The 14,297-nt window shown below is 32.0% G+C and overlaps 1 pseudogene; it reads left to right on the forward strand.

Moving 5' to 3' along the window:
• Positions 1–14,297, forward strand: part of LOC143379560 (coagulation factor XIII B chain-like) — a 37,292-nt pseudogene that overhangs the window by 13,807 nt on the left and 9,188 nt on the right.

Raw genomic sequence — 14,297 nt, forward strand, 5'->3', positions numbered from 1 at the left:
TTCTCATTTTTCTGAGTATAACAAGTTGCAGAATCACATTGGTCATGCAGTCACATATATACACACAGTAGAATGAAACATTTTCTTTCTTTATAGATTGGTTGCTCCATCTGTAGGCATATCTTGGATCATGCTACTCCCAATGAGGAGATCACATATGCCTCCTCAAATATTACTCCTTAAAGTCTCTTTTGACCAAACTATCTGAAATTGCACCTCACTATCCTTTCCTATGCAATTACTCTGCTATGTTTTTATAGTTTTTACCAGTAATCAAGATAGAAAGTACACGTCCTTATTTATGATTTGTCTGCCATCTTAACTACATCCAATTATAGTATAAACTATTTGAAGACTATCTACTTACTTGCCCATACTTCTATCTTTACCCTTAAAGAGACTCTGGAATATAATAATCTCTCAGGAAATATTAATTAAATAAATATATGCAATAATTCACAGATAAACTCATATCTTTTATTCATGTTTTTATGTTTTATTATTCTTTCTTGTGGCATTTTCTCAGATGGACTGTGTACTCACTTGATCCACATCTTTCTAGAAACTGCTTTCTTTTTTTTTAAATATCTATTTTTTAGTTGTAGTTGGACACAATATATTTTTTTTAATTTTTATTTGGTGCTAAGGATCAAAGCCAGGGCCTCACACCTACTAGGAAAGTGCTCTACCGCTGAGCCACAACCCCAACCCCTAGAAACTACTTTCTTGCACCCATAAAGGTTGGTATAAGATTCTTGATTTCAGTGATTTTCTGTCAGATGTCTATAAATATTTTCCCATCATCTGGGCATTTCTAGTATAGCCAGTGAAAGGTTGTTCCATGGGTATAGATCACTCCTTAAGAATTTTATTAGCCTTCAACTGCTACAATGAGTATTTACCACAAACTTAGCAATTGAAAGAGTATAAATTTAGTTTCTCAAAATGCTGGATGTCACAAATGCAGGTGGACATGTCTAGCTCCACTGCTACAATTTTCCCAAGGTGAAAAATCACTTGGCGAGTGGATGAGGTTCACTACTAGAGTTTCTAGGATAGAAACTGTTCCCAGTGTCATTCAGATTGTGTACTCACAATTGATCCTAAATGCAATGTGTGTAACAATTATTATATACTTTCAAAGTCCCTTTTGCCACCTAGCATAACATATTCACATGACACAGATTAGGACATGGTCATCTTTAGGACTCATCTGCCTACCCTTTGGAAAATAGTGAGTATACATACAACTTATAATAAGTAAATAATCTATTGTTTTCCTACTAGAAGTGTGAACAAGTTTCTCTTGTCCTTGGAGATTAAGTACCTTTAGTAGAACATGCCAAGATATATTTTTTTCTCACATTTTAATCTCCAGGTTCATGTCTGTCTTAAACACTACATACCATTTTCCTATTTGTTTAATAATTTTCTTTCCTCTATGTTTTGCTTTTTCTCCTACTGACTTCTATAGAACCGATCAGGTATTCTAAATATATCCCCTATATGTATCCCTAGATGAATTCTCTTTCCTTGAGCAAGTTTATATCATTAGGGACAAGTCCAAATTATTGTTTATTTTCCTTACTTTGAATGCTGGCCCTCCTAGATGAGGTATTTCCTGTGATATGCTCATTAGCAGATGGTTGCAGTCCAGAAGAAAGTAGGGAAGGGCTTTTCTCCTAGAAACCAGAAGACCCCAAGCTCAGGGACCCAGGGAAGCATCAGGAAGAAGCCTCCCTCACCTTTCTCTTTTCAAACATCCCACCTAAGAGATGGAGAGGCCTCAGCATAGTTCTTCAGTTCTTCCTTACTCTCGGAAAGTCAGAGAGCAGCTAAATTCACTCAAGCCAATGTCCACCTTCTGCAGAACTCCAAGTTTAAACAGCACCCTGGGTCTGCTTCATTCAGTCATCGCCCATGTACCTTTATTATGTTCTGGGTTCCCCTACTTCCCAGTGTTTAAATAGCTCCTTGGCACTTCTCCTGCCCTCCCTCTGGAGGCAAGAACAAGTGGAAGCTGGTACTGGAGACAGAGAAGGAACAAACCATGTAAACAGTTTCTACAATTTTTTGCATCTCAGTGTTCTGTGCTTAAAGTACAGCATTCCCTAATTTTGAATTAAGTATGGTTAATGGTCCACTTTCATCTTCACCACTGGCTTTTTGGCCAGACCAATTCCAGGTCTCAACATTTTATGTATGCTGGAAAATTAAGACAATATTATTCTGAAGGTGTCATTTTGTCCTTTGATACCACTGTCATATATTATACATGTCATTTTCCTCTGATCATCCAAAAATGTCCTTCTATAGTCTTTCCTTTTATACATATCAAATTTCTAAAGTTTTAAGTTGAAGTTCTTATTTTATCTGCCCCTGTATCTCCTGATAATTTTTTAACAGAAATAGAATTTATTAAATTACTTTAAAATGTATTCTCTCTATGGCCCACAATGACTTTGTTCATACCATTAATATGATTTTTAAGGGTATAGCATAACTGTCATCAGAAATATATGCCTGCTGTTCAACAGACATCCAGAGCATTACATAGATAAATCAGAAACAACTTACAGAAAAATTACCTTAAAGCCCTCTTGACAGTAGACATAAATAGAAGAATATACATGTATTTGAGTACAGGTGTTTATACTTAAAGGTACAGTTAGTGGTCTTGTGGCAAGTTTCCTGAAGCTAATTCTTATTTTCTAGTGAAGCAAACTTCATGTCTCAACTGATACCACAATCAGAATATAAACTATTTTTCTAACAAAATAATGTCTATCTCCCAACATCTATCTTCAACATTGATTCAACACACATTTATTATGTACTTTCTCCAGGTTGCCTGATGATAAAACTGATAAAAGATGACAGAAAAACCAATTTAGAAAACAACAGTGGAGAACCCTTATTATGTAAGCACTAACCTCTCCCCCAGAGAGATCTTTCTTTTCATGATAACAATTAAATAATAAAAAAAATTTTGACTCATACAAGAAACTGTGTTTTCTACTTATTTTATTTACTAATAATTTTCATAAAAAGTCTATATAATATTATTATCCTCATACTGCCAATCTTAAACTGGACTAAAGCAGTTAAATGATATGAAATGCCAATCATTGAATTAACTAATGGAAATGACGTAAATAAGAACCCAACCCTGTATAGTTCCAAAGATGATGATTTTTTACCTTTATACCAAAAAGCAAGCATGCCTTAACACTTATGGAATATAGCAATTCTCTGTAGTCACTCTGATGTGACAACAGCTATCATTAAGATGGAAATTGAGGAAATTCATAAATGACAGAAAATAAGAACAGTGTATTAACTGAGTGAAATGTGCGTGGTAAAAGGAAAAAGTTGAACAGGGTCTGAATGGAATGGAGACCATTTCTTGATTGTTAAGCTATTTTTAGGCAAGTTTTCTTGTCCATCATAAGTAAGAAGGAGCCAGTAGTTACCATAGCTCAGTGTATAGCCTGTCCTGACCTAGAGGAGATTACACTTACTTGCTGCTTGAGAGTACAGGTAAGACAGCCCCCAGGTGACTCATCACTTCAAATGCATCTTCACAGCAATGATACTCCACAGCTCTTTGCAAGGATAGAAACCAGAATCAAAAGATCAGATTCTGGGCTCTTGGAAAATTTATAGAGTCATTCAATGTAAAGTTCCCAGTGCGTGTGTGTGCATGGCGTTAATAGCATGAGACATACTACCTTACACCCCACCAGACCCAACCAGCAAGTGGGTCAAACCTATAACCTATTGCAATGTCATATATATTTTAGGTTAACATATACAAAATAAACATATAGGCTTATGACATTTGCATTCCTGAGTATGTGACTGCTCTTTAAAAAAAGGAAATATTAAAAAACAGAAAATCATGTAGAGAAAAATTAATACTAGGTAAGCATCTACTTCAAATATTAGCAGTATTTAAATAAATTATATACCTTTTGTAAAACATTTTGTTAGATTCAACATATTTAAGAAAAATGAATTTTAATTTTTAAAACATTTCAAGATAATCCCATGAAGAATGTTGAATGTGAGTTGAGAAATCTGCTGTGAGGTTTGCTTCTTTACAAAATATTCTTAAGTGTTATCTTTGACATAAATCCACACAAAATAAGTTCACTGTTATGTAACTCTAAAACAAAATAAACTCTCAAGTTCCCTCTTTAAAAAATATCTAAAAACCCATGATTTGTCTCCTTCCTTAATATAAAAATAAAGGCACATTAATTACTAATCACTTACTCTGTGCCTTTTTAAATTTTCTGTTTTTAAAATGGTAACAATGCATTTAATACTACAAGTTTTTGAAGATTTGGAATGTTTTGCAAGGGAAACATTAATTTTAACGGAAGGAAATGTTGAGAGTATAAACTTTTTCACCACCTGGTAAATATCAATTTGTACAACAAATGGTTTCAGGGAGAAAAAAAAAAAAAGAAGTCACAGGACAGAAATAAATAACCTTAAACATCCATGCACTCCCTATGAATTCCATTTTGGTGCACAGTTACTAAAAAAATAATAATAATAACTTAATTAGCAATGGCATTCTGTGATGAAAGCAAATAGCACTTTGATTTCATGCCTGTAATTCAAGCCTTCGCATTCAAATCAGCCCACAACTTGCACTTTGGTATTTATTGAGTGAATGCCAATTAATTTTCCCCATGTAATTATTTTCATTTCCTCTACAGTATCTCCTTAGCAGCTAATATTCCCATGGAACATAAGATAATATGAGATGCTGAGAGTTTACATTTTTAGTGATAATATTGTTGTGAGGTAAAGATAAAGTCAGTTTTTCTATTATTGAAAGAAATACCTCATCCTCCTAGGCACTGTCTTCATACCTGTGTAACAAAAAAGTTAGTGACTCATTCTATGAGCCATAAATTGGGAGTGAATATACACTACAATTTAATAATTCATGAAAACTGACCACATCCCACTCTATACCCTGATGCACAAATATGCATTTCTTTGTTTCAAGATAATATAGGATGAGTAGATTTTAGGAAGGAATCATGATTTAGATTACATGATAGCAAAGTGAAATTTGAAGAAACAAATCAAAGCAGGAAAAAAAACAAACAAAAAACTACACAGTGGTGGGAAAAGAAAAATTTGATGGCCATGCTTCTAAAATCTAACAAATTTCTTTTTATGCTTAACAAATAAGTTGATAGTTTGAGTAATTTTATTACTTTGTTCTGCTCCCTTAAATTCCCAAATTAAGAGAGCAGAAGACAAATTTCTCAAGATATAAATTCAGAAATTACATGGAGAAAAAATTAGCAGCCAAAATCTGATTTATCTTCAAATTCTCTTTTACGAGGTATGTGTGTGCAATTTATAAGAATTATTTCAAAGGGTACTACTTGTTATTAAAAACTTGCATAAGTTTTACTATCCAGTTATATGTCTTTGTAAGAAGCAACAATCCTAGAACACCATTTTCATCGAATTATACCCTGGACTAGAAAGTTATGACAATAAGGATTCTTTCCCATGATATTCCACAAAAGTTAACTGTGGAAATAAGGGACTTAAAATGGAATGTTCTCAAAACATATGGTTTGAAAATGCTTTGTTTACAATAGTTAAGGTATCTCCAACTGAAAAGCGTGGTCTCATGCCAGCGTGTTAAAGTCAATCACACATCTTGTTAAACCTCTAGTATTTTCCAACCACCTTGAGAGATGCTGAATGTAAAGGTGGTGGAAAGGCATCCTAAGTTTTCACTCTTATGTACCATTAAAAAACTAGAAAAAGCACTGATAATTAAAATTTTAATTATTATATATTTCACAATGTTTTTGAAAACTGAGAAAGCACAGAGCATGGACATCTCCCATGATTCAGATAAACTTCAAGGAAGCTGCAAAGTCTTAGTGACTTAATGGTAAGTCTAAGAGAGAAATTTGGATTTTTCTTAAAAAATTAATATGAGAACAATTTGACTCAGGGGTAAATTAACTACACAATTCATACTGAGTGTTAAAACATTGTATTTTGAACCTTGTGTTAAATTTTATGGTCTCCTTCTACATTCTTTAACTTTTATGATATTGTCTTATTTTGATGGCTTTCAAAAATTATGCATAACCATTATGAAAATTTAAACAATAAAAAATAAGAGAGTTGAAAATAACCTCACAAAATCCAGTGTCCATATGTAATAATCTGTTGTAGTACAATCTACATCACTATAGACATACAACAGAAATATACAGAGATGAAATGGTTACAAATTTACCAAATTGGAGATACATTCATGAGGTAATTTTATGTTAATGTAATATAGTCATTTTTGCCAAAATCTTAAAAAATAGTTATTTAAAAACTTTCTGAATTTGAAATATTTAATTATTCACACAAAAGACATGAGGTATAATAATGACTAATATATTCATTTGCAGCTAGTCAAAATATTTTTAAAACTTAAGATTTTATCATCATAATGTATTTCATTAATTATAATTCTACTTGTAACAATAATTTTAAAATTCACAGTAACAAAAATGAGGAAATCATCATAGTTCTATTGGATTTTTTAGCTTTTTAATTTTATCTATCTAGGTTTAGAAATTTCAGGACATCATACAAATGATGGGACTATATTAGGTACAAAGCTCTAAGTCCAAATTTGAATTTTGTTTCTTACTAATCATGGATCATAGATAAATTATTTAATCTCTGTGTCCCCAGTTTCTTGTTTATAAAATGAGGAAAATAATATATACCATGGAAGGCTGTTAAGCAAACTTAAACACTTAATACAAATAAGTCAAGTGAAAAATGACTAGCAAAAAGGCAAATATGAAGTGTTACCAAACATTAGTATGATACTTAGTCATTCTGAAAGAAATGAATAATTATTTCTGTTGCTACTATTAAACTGGTTTATCTCTTACCTCTATTCTTCTAGTAAATGTTCCTTTTTTTTTCTTAATTTTATTTCTTATTGGTTAGATTTTTTTTCATACATTTTTTCAAGAGGTCTTCCTATGTATGCTTCTCACTGAGGGTATGCATTGCGGAGAAAACAAGTTGACTGCTTTGATACTTGAATGACCTTCTTGGCTGGTACACATAATGTCACAGAGATATCTCAGAACTTTTTCTATAAAGACCATTAGGAAAAAATCTTTGATGTTCCATTAGTGTGCTGTGACAATGTTTCCCCCACTCCCTCTCTTCAGTTAACTGGAGACCTTCCTTGGATTGGAGTCTGCTATAGACTGGGTCTCAAATGTCTCCTAAATGTCCCTGGTTAAACACTTGGTCTCCAGCTAATAGTGCTACTAGAAGATGGTAGAACATATAGACAATGGGATATAGTAGGAGAAACTTAGGTCCATAGGATCATGCCCTGAGAGGCGATATTTCTGTTTTTACTTTTACTTTTTGGCTGATATGAGATGTACAGGTCTCCTTCTCCACATGTGCCCATGCTGTACTATTCCACCAGAGGCCCAAGTCAAGAGTAAAACCTCTGAAACCACAAGCAGAAATAAACCTTTCCTCCATATACCTTGTTTATCCCAGATATTTTGGCACAGTGATGGAAAGCTAACACAGAACCTAAACCAAAAAAAAAAAAAACATTAACATTGCTGACTCTCTCTCAACATGTGTCTTTCAACTACATTTCTATAGGTAGAATGAGGTGTGAATAGGGAGTTTCCCAGAAACAGATCAAATACACTGTATATTCAATTGTTTCCAAAACAATATAGTTTTTTCCTTTTCTTTTTTTTTTTTTTTTATTTCTGGATTACATCCACTAAAATGGATGCTCAGAGTATTTTCTTAACTAATTAAATATCAGCATAATTTAAAGACAGTTTGATTTAATAGAATTTTGAATTCTAAGTCAATTTTTCCTGGAAACTTGTAGATAATATTCTAGAAACTCTTAGTTCAGAGAGAATCTGGATATGAGATTAATTCTTATTTCCTTGTAAATATTATCTGTCTTTCATCCTGAAGTTTTAACATAGTCCACAGTAGATCCGTGGGCATTGAAAATAAATCTGCTTGGTTGTTTCTTTTAGTTACTTCCTTAACTATTTTGTGTCACATTTTTTTTCATCTATAACATCAGAATAATAATGGAATTTAATTTATGAATTTCTTAATATTACATTAGCCACTATATATAAAGTACTCAGAAAAAAAAGTTCTTATTCTCACTCTTGGCATGCTTGAAAACAATAATACATTTTGTCATAATTCAAAAGTGCCTTCTTTAATACAAAACTTTAAATTCAAACTGTTTCTTATTTATATTAATAAGACTTTTATTATAATAGTTATGTATATATACTAAATAACGATATGCCCCTTTTTCCCCCTTGAACTTAAATCTTAGTTGGCTAATTATTGCATAAAATTAGGTGGAATACATATACAAAAATTAGTTGAGACAAGTCATTTTCTATTTTTTTAGTGTAATATCAACTTAGGGGCTGCTAGTTGATTGCCAAGTTTTCAGATAAATGTGCTTTCTGTCACTCAGTTATAATATAAACAAAACAAATTTTCAAAAACAAAAACAAGTACCAGGTAGGATGCTGGTGACAATTAACACCATTAGACCATGTTGTAAAATTTCCTCCAAACTACAGTATGTGACTTGCCACTGTCCACTTCACAAGTGATAATTTGCCTTAAAAGTAGAATCTGCATGTATAATTTTATCAAAATACACTCAACTTTATGTATAACTATAAAGAAACAATTTAAAAAATTAAATTTTAAAAAGCAGAATCAATAAAAGTAGACTACTTCAAGAATTTAAGCATCCAGCATTCAAATAATTGTTAATCAATGCATAAGAAAATTCCAAATACTACTGAATAAGCATGTAAATAATATTTACCTAGGTCATTTTTTAAAGTACAGATGGATTTATTTTCTGTTGAAATAAGACTGAGAAACTGAACTAAATTTTTACACTTAACTACAATAGAAAATATTTATCTTTATAACTGTATAAAAAATATTATGAAAATATATGTCTACATATTAATTCAGACAAAAAATTAAAGTTTGAAACAGAGTACTTATGAAATAAATCCTAGTGCAAAATTAGAAACACTAAATGCATTATAAATTATGGTACTTATTATTGGTTAGAATATGTTGATAATTAAGCTAAAATCCTGCACTTAATTTCCGGATGTACCAGTTTATTCTGCTTTGTTTCAGAGACACAGGCTGAATCACAATTTGCAGCTGTCTTGGGAATGAGCATTATTGATCACAAGGGGTATAGAGCCAACGTGTAGATGGATTAGTTCAATTCCATTACAATAACAGGAAAAACAATTCTAAGCACAATTCCTGAAGAGAGTGGGTTAGCAGCTTAATTTCTGTTTCAGTTTGGCATTGAGCATGTGTCCCTCATAGGTAGATGCTTAATGACAGTTCTTTGTCATGCTAATAATGATTAAGAAAAGATACATTTTAAAACTATATAGTAGCTTTCTAAAAACAGGTAATTTTAAGACTGTGAGATTCATGAATAATATAATCAATCATCCAAATATTAGCTCCTGAATTATTCAGTCTGGAATTAAAAAGTATATAGTACAAGTTCTGATTGAGAGTCTTGCAATCTTGCTTTCTGGTATAATGTAACAGCAATTATTTATAACATATGGGGGGATTATATAATTTCATAGCTCAGGTAAGAAAAAGAATATTAATTTCTGACTTGGCATATGTCTCAATTTTCAGAAAGGGAGGGTTAAAAAAAAGGATGAAATGTACATTCTGAGGAGAAATAGTCTTAAATAGTCCAAACACTGGTTTAAACTTTTAACCTTACAAAGCACTTCCCTTTTATACAGTCTGCTGTGTAACACCATTCCCTATTTACATGTCCCTGAATTTACCTGTCATCTTATTATTAGGTCAAATACAGAAACTCTTCTAACCAGTAAGATTGGGGCCATGAGTATGTTGTGATGCTATGTTTATGAAATATTAAATATTAAATGGCTGGGCATGGTGGCACATGCCTATAATCTCCAATGGCTCAGAAGTCTGAGACAGAAGGATCTCGAGTTCAAAGCTAGCCTCAGCAACAGCAAGGTGCTCAGCAACTCAGTGAGACATTGTCTCTAAATAAAATACAAAATAGGGCTGGGGATGTGACTTGGTGGTCAAGTGCCCCTGAGTTCAATTCCTGATAACGATAGATAGATAGATAGATAGATAGATAGATAGATAGATAGATAGATAGATAGATATTGAATGCACTGAAGACAGAGATCACCATTTTACTTCAGTGAGGGGAAATAAATGCAGGGAAAAAATCTCAGAATATGTAGGACAAACTGGAATACAATATAGTGGATAAAGCTGTTTTCTCATATTTCATGTTAAATAGATTTTTAGGCATTGTGATTCTGTTTTAAAGCATTATAGAGAGAATTATGAAATTTTATAGTATTATTAGTAGTTTTATGTTATATTATTTTTATATTCTTAAATCAAATACAGTTTATAACCATATGTAATTTAAACCTTATTTTTTTAAAAAACTTGTAAGGTGACTAACATTATCATTGTTTTATGACATGTACAAAAGTTGTTCAAGGGCACCAAACTATGATAGTCTTGAGTTTTAAACAACTAATAACACATGAACTTTTATGACTTGTCAGTGCCAAAGACTTAATTGCTCTACCATATCTAGTTTTTATTTTTTACGTCATAGTACAAAACTCAAATGGGCACACTGTTGGCTAGCTAGACCACATTTTTGCAGGGACTCTGTATCAGTCGTGCATAGATACATAACTGATTTCTTGCCTAAAACATGCATTCAAATATTCAGTTACATCTTATTTTCCTTCCTAAAGACTGCAGTTAGGATGTAATGGCAAGGGTAGAACCAGCCATCTTGAACCAATAAGATGGAAATCACATTTTGAGAAAGGCTGAAAACAACATATGTGAAAATTCAGTCCTCAAGAGTTTCAAGTTAATATACCAATCCTGAACAAACTGCCCACATGTTTCTGTTTGTTTCAGTTGCATTTATTTATTTATTTATACTTTATATTCCACATGGTGTAACTCTTTAATAAAGCAGCCTGTATAATATATTATGACTAAAATAACACTGTTCATACCCTTCTTTACAGATAATAGCACTTCTAATTGTGAATCTTATGATTTCTTCTATATCACGATGTTTATGATTTATGAAGATATTGTAATGCTAGAGAAGAATAAACAAATAAATCTGCCCTCAGTCTCTCCACTCTGGATAGAGGATATGAAAAATAATCCCAGAAAGAACTTACACTCCCAATCCCCTACCTGCCCTCCTGCCCTGCCCTAAATGACCCTGCCACCAAAACTCCTCCCATGACTTGGATCTACCCACTGCCCCTCAAAAGGGCCTGCCAAAGTCACTAACTCCTTCCATGGGCTGGTTCTGCTATAAAACCCAGACCCTCCTTTGGCCTGCCGCCATTTTCCCCACAAAGACATACCCCTCAGACACACAATAAAGCATCACTTATCCATGAGTTCTGCCTCCATTTTTTTTTGTATTACCTTTCAGGTGCTTTCAGTAGATGTCATAATTTAAGAATGTATTAATAAGCATGTGATTAAAAACAATGACATTTTACTCAGTTAAATTTCACATGACTTGCACAAAAGAGATATGTCCACATATCAATGACATTTACAAGAGATATGTCCACATATCAAAACCTCCAATGGTCTAAAACTGATACACAAACAACAAAAATAACAGCAATTATAACAATAAATAAAAAGCAAAAAACATTACTCAATGATGAATAAATTACACAGTGGAAATTTCACATAGTGAAAACCTTTCTCTAGGGCTGTTGCATCCCTTGGCATAAAAAATGTGGCAAAATTTATCTAGTTGCTTCTCCGGAAATAAAAAACTACCCAACTAGAAGTACTAGGCAGAAAGTGGGAGTAAAGAGAAAACCTACTCTAGATGAAGATTTATTATAATGAAGATATCTCCAGAATTAAAGTACTACTTAGTGTCATGATATAAAAATAATTCATCTTGGGCTGGGGTTGTGGCTCAGTGGTAGAACGCTTGCCTTGTATGTGTGAGGCCCTGGGTTTGATCCTCAGCACCACATAAGGATAAATAAATAAAAATAAAGATAGTGTGGCCATCTACAACCAAAAAATATATTTAAAATAATAATAATAATAATAATAATAATAATTTATCTTTATTTTGATATTAAATATTTCAAAAAAAATTTTTTTCAGTGCTGGGGATTGAATCCAGGAACTTGTGCATGCTCAGCAAACTCTCTAACACTAAGCTGCTCCCCCTCAAACAATTATTTCTTTACAACATTCATTTTAATAGACTCCTACATTTTACCTATAAATCATTAATTTTAATTTTTGTAATTATTAAGCAACTAAAAAATTAGCATATATATACTGTACATACAAAATTTCAAATAATTTTCCTCATGTAAGATAAGAAAACTCCTAAGTGATTCAAGTAATTTCATTATGTGGATATTAAGAATTATTAGTGACTTTAGAAAGAAAGTTATCACTTTTAGTGTTTCATATTATTCAATTAGATATTTACTGGATGAAGCATAAAGACAATTTGTGAAAGATTTAAAAAAGCTGGTGCTGTGTAAAATTTAGATGGACACTTTATACTTACATATTAGATATCACAAAATATTTATTTTTCAATAAAAAATAAGGCAATAAAACACACGTGACGTACATTCCATAGTGAATTAATCACAAACTACTAACATAGTTACCATACCTATGTTATCCAAATCCACTGCACAGCAATTACACCAGAAATCTACAACTCCTACAAAAGAGACATTATTCTACCTTGTATTTTGATAGCCACATATTTTTCTCTTGCTGAGGATCAGCATGACTCCATATGTACAATATAGCACTGCACAATGGATTACTCAATAATTGTCAAAGTGTGACTTCCAAAAGAACAAATTAATTTTTTTTGTAATAAAGAAAAATGCCAGGTGTTGCCTTGCACTGTCAGGAGATCTGCCCTTGCTTTCCACCTGACTGCACAAGAAAACATCTTGTAGATGAGGCAGAGACACTGATAGGCAATGGCAGTTTTCTCAACAGTGTTTCTGCTTTGAAGAATGTCAAAAGATTAGGGCACCTTTATGTCAGTGATTGGAAAGAAAATTCTTGTTTGACAAAATACAGTATGCCGTCCAAATTCTTGTAATTTGACTGTTTACAACATATGGGAAAATGTGAGACATGCAGTAAATATCAACACCAAATAATATATGTGCTCTCCGTTTTGTCTGTAAGACTAAAGGAATGATTTTACTTTACTTCTGTAAGAGGCCTGCTGTATTTTATGGTGAATACATGTTTGCTTATTTTTAGCCAACTATTAATAAAATACTTTAAATAGGGTTTCCTTTAAAAACTATAATTAAATGAAACATTTAAAAAGTCTTACCAGGTGAAGATAAGGCATAGTAATGTAGATATCAAAATCAAAACTTGGTTAAACATTGCAGACTGCGTACGCTGAATGGCTCTATGTAGATCATTCTAAAATGATAAAGAAAAAAGCATAATGTAACATTTTGATAAATAATAAATGGGCATGAGTTTAATGAAATTTATTTTTATTCATTATATTTCTACTATCTTCTGTCCTCTGTATACCTAATACATATGCTTTTAAAGAATTTATGAACATATTTTGGTTTTGCTTATATCTTTATATAACTCACTATAGAACCTATATTACAAAGTAATAGTATGTAAAGGTCACTGAAGCACTAAATTTTAGCTTCCTTGCCTTGCAGACATCTGAACAGATGTTGTACTTACTACTCCCCAAACACCCCAATGGTAATGATAATCTTGCATGAAAAATTCAAATTTCCAAAAATCAGAAAATACTATATCCAATTAAAGGGGCAGTAATAACTGGGTAGAGCTGCAATAAAAGTTCATTCTTTAAAAATATATGACATGTATATGGTAGGAGTTTTATCAAAGACAAAATTATTCAATGAACAAATTATTTAAATATCATTGATACTAATATTAGGAGAAATGTGAATCAAGATACATTTTTACCTTCATAATATGCAGACAGTAAAATATAATAGAGACAGTTAAGCTTTTGGTGCAAGAAGTGACTACCATATACAATACCACTCAGTTAATTATTTACAAATTTCTGATAGGCAATTTGATTG

This window comes from Callospermophilus lateralis, chromosome 13, assembly GCF_048772815.1.
Source record: "Callospermophilus lateralis isolate mCalLat2 chromosome 13, mCalLat2.hap1, whole genome shotgun sequence".
NCBI classification, from domain to species: domain Eukaryota; kingdom Metazoa; phylum Chordata; class Mammalia; order Rodentia; family Sciuridae; genus Callospermophilus; species Callospermophilus lateralis.